The following is an 11,132-nucleotide window of genomic DNA, read 5'->3' as shown; positions in this document are numbered from 1 at the left end:
TGTAGCTAACGGAGACTTGTCACCATACATGAGCACAATCCACGTTATTTCCGTAGTATATAATTAAACTCCAAATAATTAGCTAAGCCACCAAAAAGAGAGACATTGTTAGTTAGTCAACGTTTCATAATTTTTTTTGTAAATAACCAACAATTATTTATACCACTGAAAATACGCAAATACCTAGTAATTATTCATATTTGAGGCGGGAATTTACGTATTTTCAGAGGTATAAATGATTGCAAATTTATTTTCAGCGGTGTAATTATTCATACGTGTTGAGACGTATCGTGACGAACGAGCTCAGAACAAAGGTTCTACCAAGAGGCACTAGTAGAAAAAAGGCATTTAATGGCGTTCAAAATGCGCCATTAAATATATTTAATGGCACTTTATAAGCGCCATTAAAAGAGGCGTCATTAAAAGTCTACGATGGCGCTTAAATGAAAAAAACGCCATTATATGGGACGACGTGGACTAGGACATTTAATGGCCTTCATTTTTTAAACGCCATTAAAAGTGATGCCATGTCAGCAGCCACGTGAACACTGGGACATTTAATGGCCTTCATTTTTTAAACGCCATTAAAAATTCTTCCAACGTCAGCTACACTTTGATGGCGTTTTTCAATGAAATGCCATCAAATATTTTTTTTAATTTAAGAATATGTACCCAAAAAAATTTAACCGATTATTTCCTGCACCTAAAAAACATAAAAACAGTAATAATCCATTGTAATACATACCAGCAAAATATATTTTTCAACGCCAAAAATAAAAATAAAAACCATTATAGTTTTGTTATCCATAATACCATAATTCTTCAAAGTGTCTAAGCTAGATTAAACACATTTCTAACTATGAAAGTCTACAAAAGTTCTATGACTCACACCATCATCACATTCAAAAGTTTTAACTATGGCTCACATATCCTTCATTGTTTCTCTTATAAATACTTAGATAATAATACTTACAAGTTTGATGCAATTTTGAAAACTCGATAATTTAATAAGGACGAAATATCGTCGGTGCGGTCGTTGATTTGGTCTTTCATGAACTGATCGATAAGATAGCCGTGTGCCCCGTGAATCTCAAATCTCAACTCCGTCAAACCCTATACAGACAAAATCACAATAAGAAGTGTGTCAATATGGTAATAATAGAAACAGGAATCATATATAAGACTGATGTAATGAATTGGGGGTAAGCATGACATATATAAAACTGATGTAATGAATTGGGGGTAAGCATGAATTAGAATCAATGAAAATGAAGAACAATTTTCTATCATCCCTGTTACCATTCATGATATTTTCTTATCTGTGTTATGCCTACGTTTAAAAAAATATAGCTTTACATGCAGACCTTTGATTTATGTTTCATACACAGCAATCACATCAGATTTGCTTCGGCTCATTCAAATGGGAAAAAGTCAAACCTGGGTATTATATTTAAAAAAGAAAGAAAAAAGGTACAGCCTAGAAACAAGAAGTAGAACACAAAACCTGTTTTGCTGTTGCAATGGAAGACGTTCCCACCCTTGTACATGACATAGATGAGGCAATTGTGTTGATACCGCTACCACAATTTGATTGCTCGAATGCAAAAACTGTGAGTGAGTTTTGTTGTCAATTGGCAAAGAGAAGAAGCGGAGCAGAAAAGTCCATTGGAGCGGTTGTGGAGTTTCATACCTTAAACAAAACAAAGAATGAAAGCATTGAAGGTATAGATGACAGGTCTCAAAGTGATATCATTAGGCAATTCAAGTTATATATAGGCATGAGAAAAAGAAGTTTGAGTAATAGGTACCCGCTAGTACAGATGAGCTTTCGATGCAAGACGGTCCTGATGAACAGAAACACTTAGAGCTTGTACTAATATCCACCGAAGTATTAGCTCTTCGACATGCGTGGTTTGGCCTTTATAAGAACACCACTTATAGATATCCGTAAATGAAACATAACATTGATAATCGAAGGCAAAACCCCCGTTGCAGTACTCAGAATGGGAGTAGATGCTCAGAAGCTGAAACCGGGCACAGGACAGGACCGACTTCACCAAGCTGTCAAGTGTGGGAGCAGCAAGGGACAAAGAAGCTTTTGAGAAAGAGAGAGACAGATAGGAAATGTGAACAGAAAAATATTTTAATTCATATATAACAGGGAAAAAATAAAAAAATAAAATAAAGAAGATCAATTTTGGGCCTTCATTCTCACCTTATTTGGCATAAGCAGCGGCGATCACATCAGATTTTTTTGTGCTCAAGCAAATAGGAAGAAAAAAAATCAAATCTAATACAAACAAAACCAAACAGAATCTAGAAAGATGAAGACATTGAAAACCTAACCTATTTCGCCATTGGAATGAAAGCTGTGTTGGCGTTCCAGTCCTTGGAATGAAAGCTCTATAGATTTTCTCGTCCTTGCACATGGTAGAGATGAGGAAGGTACGTTAAGACTGCATCCACAATTTGATTTCGGGCTCTCCTGAATGTAGAAAGTAGAAACTAAGCGTGAGTTTGGAAAAGAGAAGTCACAGAGTAGAAACTAAGCGTGAGTTTGGAAAAGAGAAGTTTAAGAAAGGAAAGAAAACAAGCATAGCATACGTGTTGGCAAATGATCCAGACTTTGAATGTTGAATAGATGAATTTACAGAGACATAGAGCCACTACGTGATTCAAACGGAACAAAAAAAGAACAACAGAGAAAGATGCTATTTCAAGATTCCTGATAAATTAAACTAAACAATTGAAAAAATATGTTGAGTCTCTAAGATAAAACTGGAAAGAAAAAGGAGACAAGGCAAATGAAAGCAAGGAAAAAAACATAACATATCATTCAAAGAGTCGATTGATTAGTGTATTGTGTGATTATATATCTATATAGAACAAAAAGATAAAACTATAAACACATTGAAACTTTGTTCTGAGGATATTGCACATAGAATATATGAAAACTATTATGCTGGACAGGAAAGAGCACATTCGAGAAATCAGATGAGGAAAAAGAGCAAAAAAAGACAAAAACGTTAGCCAAAAGCTTCATAAAAAAATCCTTTGCACATATAATCAAGCACTAGGTGGACCAAACAACCACAAGAACACTAGCAAACACATATATCCTGATATTAAAAAGCATATAAGATCAAAAAGAAAACCATTTCTAAGATGCAACGCTTAATAAAAAATAAGTAAAAGAATAAAAATGTTTCTAAAGACCTTAATGTTGAAACAGAACTAAAATAAAATTTAAAAAAATTTTAAAAAATAAAAATTCATTAGAACCCTAAACGGAATTTGCAAGAAACATTAGTTGAGTCCAGCGATTTACAACCACCAAACACCCAACGAAAACAAACGTCCCTTTCAAAAATTCCATACTTATTTTCAATCTAAAACCTCTGACTCAGATTAATAAAAAACCTTAAAAAAAAAACCAAAAGAAGAATAAAACGATTCACAAAACAAACACAACATCAAACAATCGACTAAGAAACTCTGAAAACTACAAACAAACAATCTCTAATAATAATAATAAAATAAAATAAAAACGTTGATTCCAATTCCAAACAAACCGAAATCGAGAAACTAACCCAAAAGATTCACTGACAACCCTGGACATCTTCATCTTCTTCTTCACACCCACTCCTCAAGACTACATGGAAGCAGATTCTCAACCGCCGCGGCCATCCTCTATCCTCCGCCCCCTTCTCCCCCGGCACACACTCCTTCCTCGGCTCGCGCTCCTCCCTCGGCTTGCGCTACTTCCGTCGGCGCTGGAGCTTTCCGATCCAAAAATGTCGGCAAATCTATCGTCGGCGTCGCGATAAGAGGAGGCGGAGGACGCCGACGCCTAGGCAGATTGCTGGTGGCGAGATCGCGGCGGCGGCGGAGGGAAATGGCCGGATTTGAGTGCCTCCCGTGGCGGTTGTAGATCTGGCGCTTGAGGGGGAGAAGAAAACAGTAACTCGCAGTTACTTGTATTTGGAAACCAAAAATAAAAAATAAAAACTGTCAGATGAAAGAAAAAAAAACGCATTGGATTATACGCTATAGTGAAAACGAAATTTTAACATTTTTAATGGCGTTTTTATTTTAAATGTCATCATATATAATTTTAACCACATGGCATTCAATAGTTGGTTTACATTTTTTAATGGCGTTTCAAATTTAAACGCCATGAATATTTTTTTGTTGTACCTCTTCCGAAAGTGACGTGGCGCTCTCTAATTCGTCTTTTGCTTTAAACACAATCTCGAAAATACAATAATTACTTTTAATGGCGTTTTTTTTCACTAACGCCATTAAAGAGGCGCCATTAAAAGTCATTTTTCTACTAGTGAGGATTTCCATCTAAGTATTACGATGATACTAACCATATCGAGTTAGAATAATTTGCAATTAGTGGAATTTATATCCCCACCTTGTTAATTCATTATTAAGTTGAGTATAATTGTTATGATTTTTTCCGCGTTAAATAAGTAGCAATATTGCGATCTGAATTATAATTAATATTAATCGTATTTAAAACGGATATGATCCAATCCAACAACCAACAAACGATATTTATAAGAGCAGGTTAGACTCGGCTCGGCACCCAACAAATGGTATTGATTTATCAACAACTTGTATTAGAACGAGTTTGACTTGGCTCGTTTACCAAAAGTTACATATGGATAATCAGCTGTGTATCTATCCTCTTGACAGAAGGTGCTCACTTTTGAGACCTATGAACTACCCATAGGCCTCTCGAGTAACCTAACTTATTTATGTCAATCCACGAGTGTTGTTTCTTTTGAATGACTCTAAAAGGTTCTTCGAATTAGGTTTGAGGCGTAAGCTTCCTTATAAATATCGAAACTAATTTGCATCGTTCCGCATTTTGGCTTGGAGATTTTTTTTAGTACGGTGTTAGGGCTAAAGGTGCACGAGCTTTCATGGATTAAGAAGAACTTATATGTGGTTGAGTTCCTAAATATAATTTTCAGGGTTCTGTAATTGAAGACTTTGAGCGTTACCTGTTTTTAATCGACCCTCCGGCGATCATTTAGGATTGCTAAGATTATCACCAAAATGAGATTGTGAGGCACGTTCACAACTTTTTAGAATTTTCTGATTCACATACACCTATTCAAAGTTGACATGCCTTTTCGATAGAAAATTATCGGTGGCGTTCATTTATTGTTTGTCCATGCCATGAGCTTGAGATGAGTGGTCAAGCCCTTCTGATGGTCACGGTAATGTGTATTGAACAAATCGTAAGAATATTGGCCACAACGTCCTATGGTCTTTAGTTTATGCCCGGATTTAGTCTAATGAAGATTGTGTCTTTTGGACTTAGTCTCTTGAAGGATACATCTTTTAGACTTAGTCTTAAGTGTCATATTTGAAGCCACGAATGCATCTTGTGGATGGCGTAATCGCATCTCATGGGACATCCTTGGGTGAATCTGATGGACGGCTTTGGTATACATTGTTGACGGTTTTATTGCGCCCCATGGGCGGTTTTTTGGACATTAGTGGAAACTTATTTGCGCCTTGTGGATGGCTTGGTCACCTTGTGAATAGATAATGTATGCTCCATGGACGAATTTAGTGCGCCTCATGGGTTACTCTATTGTGCCTCGTGAACGGGTTTAAAAACGTTTCATGTGCTCTTTGTGGGCGACTTTGTTGCACCTTGGGAGCGGCGGCCACGTAGCACCTCGTAGGCCGCGACATTGTATCGTAAGAAACTTTAAATACATCTTACAGATGGCTTGAATTCTTCTCTTTAACGGCTTATGTACGCCTTGTGGGCAGCTTTAAATGTGTCTCTTGGAAAACTAAAATGCGAATAAGGGATAAGTTTAAGTATGTCTCGTGGGCAGCTTTAATGTCGCTATGGGATAGCTTTGGTACTCTAGTTTATTTTGGATGGATTTATCGCGTCTCTTGGATGACTTTGTTGCACCTTGAGGGGGGCTATAATTGCTGGGTTTAATGCCCACAACTAGATGTAAAATGATAAATTTACTTTAAGAGTTATAATTCATTCTTCAATGCACCTTTTAAAGAAATATCTAAGTAATCAATTAACTAAAAAATTCATTTTTTTAAGACTACAAGTCATTGCCCTGAAATAAGAAATAACTAACAACACAAGAAGAGTCAAATTGTGATATGCATAACAAACTCTTCTAATAACTTGATCCAAGTATTGATTGTTAAGAGAACCTATAATATCTGGTCATGAGACATAGATAATTGAGGGCTCTATAGTTCTTCCTATTGGAATTGATCTAGGGTTAAGAAAAAGTTTAACGCTTCGAGCAAGCGGCGGAATTTAAAAATTTTCTTTAAAACAAGTAAAACGATTTTACTAACCTAGACAAAGAGCAAGTACATATAATTTAAAACATCAATGAGCATTATAAATTTACTAACCTTTCAGAAGATTGAACGTTGAGAAGTCTTCGGAAGGTTGAAACGTTCGTCTCCCCTCGCAGCACGTCTCTCTTCTTTCCTCGGGAACTCGAGCTACCACTAAAGTTTTTATCACAAGAATCACTCGAGAAAGAAAGGAATTGGTGTGTGGGCACTTTTAAACACAATGACTCAAGAAAAAAGTCTTAGAGTCGAAGAGCTAAAACACTAGGTCAATTGTGGACCTAGGTGCCAAAACAAAAACGAAAAGAAAACTAGAGAGAGAGAGGGAAGGGGCGGCAACCATAAGTTCTAGAGAGAGAAGCTTTCAATCTCTAACTTATGTGGGATGAATAAACAATGAGAATGAGGCATCTATTTATAGGTGAGGGATTACCTTCAGTAAGGTAGTTTCCTCTTCTATAGAATATCACATATTCATGAGCAAAATATTTCCCTTTTTCCCTTAGAGTCACACGGCCAATACACCTTCTAGAAGGCTTGGATTTGTTTCCTCTTTTGCTCTCCCTCTTGCTTGGTGGCCGAAAATTTCCTTTCCTCATGGAGGAAATTTGTTTTCTCTTTTTCTTTTGGCAAGTATCTTCATACATTAATACACAAAATAATCTTTTTTTCTTTGGGTGATGGGCGCCCAAGAACATCTAGAAAGAGCTTCTAGAAGCTTCTTCATTTGTTCATGACAACATAAGAAAGGCCCATTAAGAATTTTCAAGTAAAATTCTATGAAATGAAATTAATCCACAAGGTCCAATGAACTCATCATGGCTGAGTGATTTAAGCCATCATATGACCATGTCAAAAAACTTATTGACATTCATTTCATCCTATGTCCAAAACGACAAAAATACCCTTTTGACAATTTTCGTAAAACTTGTCTCGTTCTTGTTTTGAATTAGCTTCTAGTTTTACTATTCCTACTCGATATGATTTGTGATAGTGACCTCATGGATCCAAATGAACAAAGCTTTAGCTAAAATTCTGGGACTCAAAAGTTCACAAACATTTTACAAGTTTAGCTTAATGTCAACTGACTCCACTAAAGAGTTGACACTGAGAATCTCTCGGTTCAAATGAATTTATTTTCTACTCAAGAATTCAACTAATTGTTATGAGTGGATCCACTAAATATTATCTATGTTTACCCTTCATGAATATCATCAGCTAGTCGGGATTTGCAAAATTATCATTTTACCCTTCTAGCTGTTATTTCCTCAACTCCTTTGTCGCTTGTGAATAAGTTAGAAACAATGTATTGAAGAGGAGCTAACAAGTCACATTATTTCATCCAAAAGAGTCAAGACTCAATTTGGACACTGGCTAGTTCATTTATTCACATTCCAAGGAACAAAGCATGAGGTGATATACATTGCATTTCAACAATCTTGTACATGAATTCCATATCTATGAGAACTTCACAAAGCTACTCATGACATCTTCACAACTTAGTACTTCACCAATAGGTCATGTTCAGAATCACATAGTGAGTCCGAACTCTGACTTTCTCAAATGAGAATACGTAAGCTGTGGAATGGCATGTCTCATTTCAGGATTAAGGTAAGCATGATGCAATTCATGCGTAGTGACTTCGAGAAGAGGTTAAATGGTTTGTTCTTCTCTTGTCTCTAGAAGTGCACTGGTCAATTTAGTACCTTCAGAAGATACCTAGAAGAACTATAGAGTCTCCAACTCTCAATTCAATGTCCCATAACCAGACATCATAGATTCTCCTAACAATCGTACTTAGGTCAACAGTCCTTTGACCCTTAGATTGTGAATATATCGTTTTAAGCAAACCATGAAGAGTTTGTTCATGCAAATCTACATTTGTCTCTTCATGTGTTGTTAGGTTTGTTTATGGACTAAAGACTAAGGTTTTATCATAAAGCTTCACACAACGAATAATGAATGAATGTTTCAACTTTTTATTAATGAATAAGCAATTACAAGCAAGAGTCTTTGTAAGTCTTTATTACATCAAATGTACAAAAGTAAAGACTACAATTCTTCTTGTGGGCACCATTGACAACAAACTCCCACTTGACTCAAAGAAGATGTGTGTTGTCCTTCATGCCTAATCTCTCTCGATGTTGGTCGAAGACCTTGTTCGCTAGGGCCTTGGTGAATGGATCTGGCAGGTTGTCCATGGTTGAGATCTTCTTCACTTCCACGTCTCCGCACTGCACGATCTCTCGAATCAAATGGTATTTTCTCTCGATATGTTTGGAGCGCTTATGGCTTCGAGGTTCCTTTGAGTTAGCGACTGCCCCACTATTATCACAATAAAAGGTCATGGGCTCGTCGACGTTTGGAACAACTTCCAAATACTTAAGGAATTTTCTAAGCCATACAACCTCTTTGAATGCTTCACAACAGCCACATATTCTGCTTCCATTGTGGAGTCAGCAATGCAAGATTGCTTAATATTCCTCCACACAACAGCTCCACCATTAAGGATGAACACAGATCCCAATGGAATCCTTATCCGCTTGAAAATCGGAGTTGGTATATCCCGTCATAGTCAGGTCAGTACCTGAATATGTAAGAATCAAGTTCCTAATTCTTCGAAGATACTTGAGAACATGCTTAACAGCAATCCAGTGCTCGGGTCCAGGGTTGGATTTGAAACGGCTAACTACGCCAATCGCGAAACAGATATCAGGTCTAGTGCAAAGCATAGCATACATGAGACTTTCTACGGCTGAGGCGTAAAGAATTTTTCTCATGTCCTCAATCTCTTGTGCAGTCTTGGGAGACTGGTCCTTAGAGTGTGAGACTCCATGCCTAAAGGGTGTTTGGCCCTTCTTGGAGTCTTGCATCGAGAAGCGATCTATCACCTTATCAATATAAGATGCTTGCGAGAGTGACAGGGTCCGGTTTTTCCGATCTCGAAAGATTTGGATCCCCAGAATGTATGTGGCTTCTCCTAGATCCTTCATATCGAATTGCTTTGCTAGCTAGACCTTAACCTCAGATAATTTACCCACATCATTACGTATGAGTAATATGTCATCAACATATAGTACCAGAAACACAACTTTGCCTTCGTGTATTAACTTGTAAACACAAGGCTCATCTATTGACTGTTCAAAGCCGAAGCTTTTCACAGTTTCATTGAATCTAATATTCCATGACCTAGATGCTTGCTTTAGTCCATAAATGGACTTAAGTAACTCACAAACTTTGGTCTCTTGACCTTTATTCACGAAAACATCTGGTTGAGCCATAGAAATGCGCTCATCAATATTGCCATTCAGGAAGGCAGTCTTGACATTCATTTGCCAGATCTCATAGTCGAGAGTTGCAGTTATGGATAGAAGTATGCGGATGGATTTAAGCATCGTGACTGGTGTTGTCGCACGAAAATGAACAACGATTGTATACCTCTGGCGGTTCGATTCAAGGCCGGACCAAGTGATCGCACCCGGGCCAAGAGTGTGAACTCGAAAGTCTCGAGCTAGGCTTTCTCCGATGAACCCACCTCTCAGAGGAGAGAAGGGGTGAGGAGAGGGAGTGACCGTGCCTTATGTGTCGGCTGCCTACGTACCCATGTGTGGGATCAGGTCAGAATGTAGTTCAAGCTTGTAAGACGCAGTATGAGGCGCGGAGCCTTGGCGGAGAAGCGTACTCGACGAAGGACACGGGGCACGGAGGAGTCCTCGGCGACGTCTCAGAACTTCGGAGATCGCGAGCGCAAGAGAGAAAGTGTGTTTTCTCTCTTTTGGAGACGTGGAAGACTCTAAGTCAAGAGTTCCTTGTTGTGGCGCAGATTCTGGACGCGTAGGCGATTCCTAGTCGGAAATGCCGGACGCGTAGGCGATTTCTTGTCAGAAATGGTTAGAGCACTCGTGGGCTCAAGATCAATCGTTCGATCAAGAGAGGCGGCACTCGGGAGTCCCCGGAAAGCGCTTCAGAATCTCTGAGAACGAGAAATCGAGGAGAATCCGCTTCAGGCCAAGGATGGCATCCAGAGAAGCATAGAGAAGTCTCAAGTTCCTTGAGAATGAATGGGATCGATCTCCCCTCAATGAGGGGGTGTATTTATAGGTGTTTAAGGGCCTTAAGAGGGTCCTTTTTCGTCCATGTGGGACTAGGTGGCGTTCTCCCTTCGAGTGGAGGCGCACGGCGCGCGAGGCGCACAACGCGCGGCGCGCGACCTGCCCGGCGCGGCGCGCGGCTTGCTGTGCGTGGCTGGCCGGCGCGGCGTGCTGCGCGTGCGGTGCATGGCCCGTCTCGTCGGACTCTTGTGGGCCTTAGGGGTCTTCGGATATCACGCTTGTCACTTAAAATGTGAAGGTCTCTACTTGACGAGAGTGACTCGATTCGATGAGCAAGGCTCGACGAGAGTGACTAGAGGTTCGACTCGATGAGAACGACTCGAGGCTCGACTCAGGGAGCGAAGCTCGACTTGAGGAGAACGACTCGAGGCTTGACTCGGGGAGGACGACTCGAGGCTCGACTCGAGGAAAATGACTCGAGGCTTGACTCGATGAGAATGACTCAACTCAAGGAGCGATGCTCGACTTGAGGGGCCGATAGTTTGGCATGAGGACTTTCTAGCCGACTCATGACGGAAGGCTTGCCTCTCTTCAGGACCTCCGGCTTGACCATCGGCCCTTTGAGCGGCGTGTCTTCTCGGCGTTCCGGGTTTTCCGAAAATGACCGACAACATTAGCCCCCCAAGTTCAGCGCTCGGGAGGCCCCGGGCGGTG

The 11,132-nt window shown here is 39.4% G+C and overlaps 1 long non-coding RNA gene across 2 annotated transcripts; it reads right to left on the bottom strand.

Moving 5' to 3' along the window:
- Positions 1–1,242: 1,242 nt before the first annotated feature.
- On the bottom strand, positions 1,243–2,523 carry LOC149402691 (uncharacterized). 2 transcript variants are annotated; one of them, XR_016296136.1, is made up of 3 exons: positions 2,216–2,523; positions 1,809–2,095; positions 1,243–1,690 (listed from the first exon to the last, which is right to left on the bottom strand). It is a non-coding gene; the product is annotated as an uncharacterized LOC149402691 (long non-coding RNA). The 2 variants fall into 2 exon arrangements; XR_016296137.1 differs by having other exon boundaries at positions 1,809–2,259; positions 2,347–2,523.
- Between the last annotated feature and the right edge of the window lie 8,609 nt (positions 2,524–11,132).

This window comes from Urtica dioica, chromosome 3, assembly GCF_054948205.1.
Source record: "Urtica dioica subsp. dioica isolate 48M chromosome 3, U.dioica_male_clone48M_v1_H2, whole genome shotgun sequence".
NCBI lineage: Eukaryota > Viridiplantae > Streptophyta > Magnoliopsida > Rosales > Urticaceae > Urtica > Urtica dioica.
This window is presented reverse-complemented; position numbering and strand designations above follow the sequence as displayed.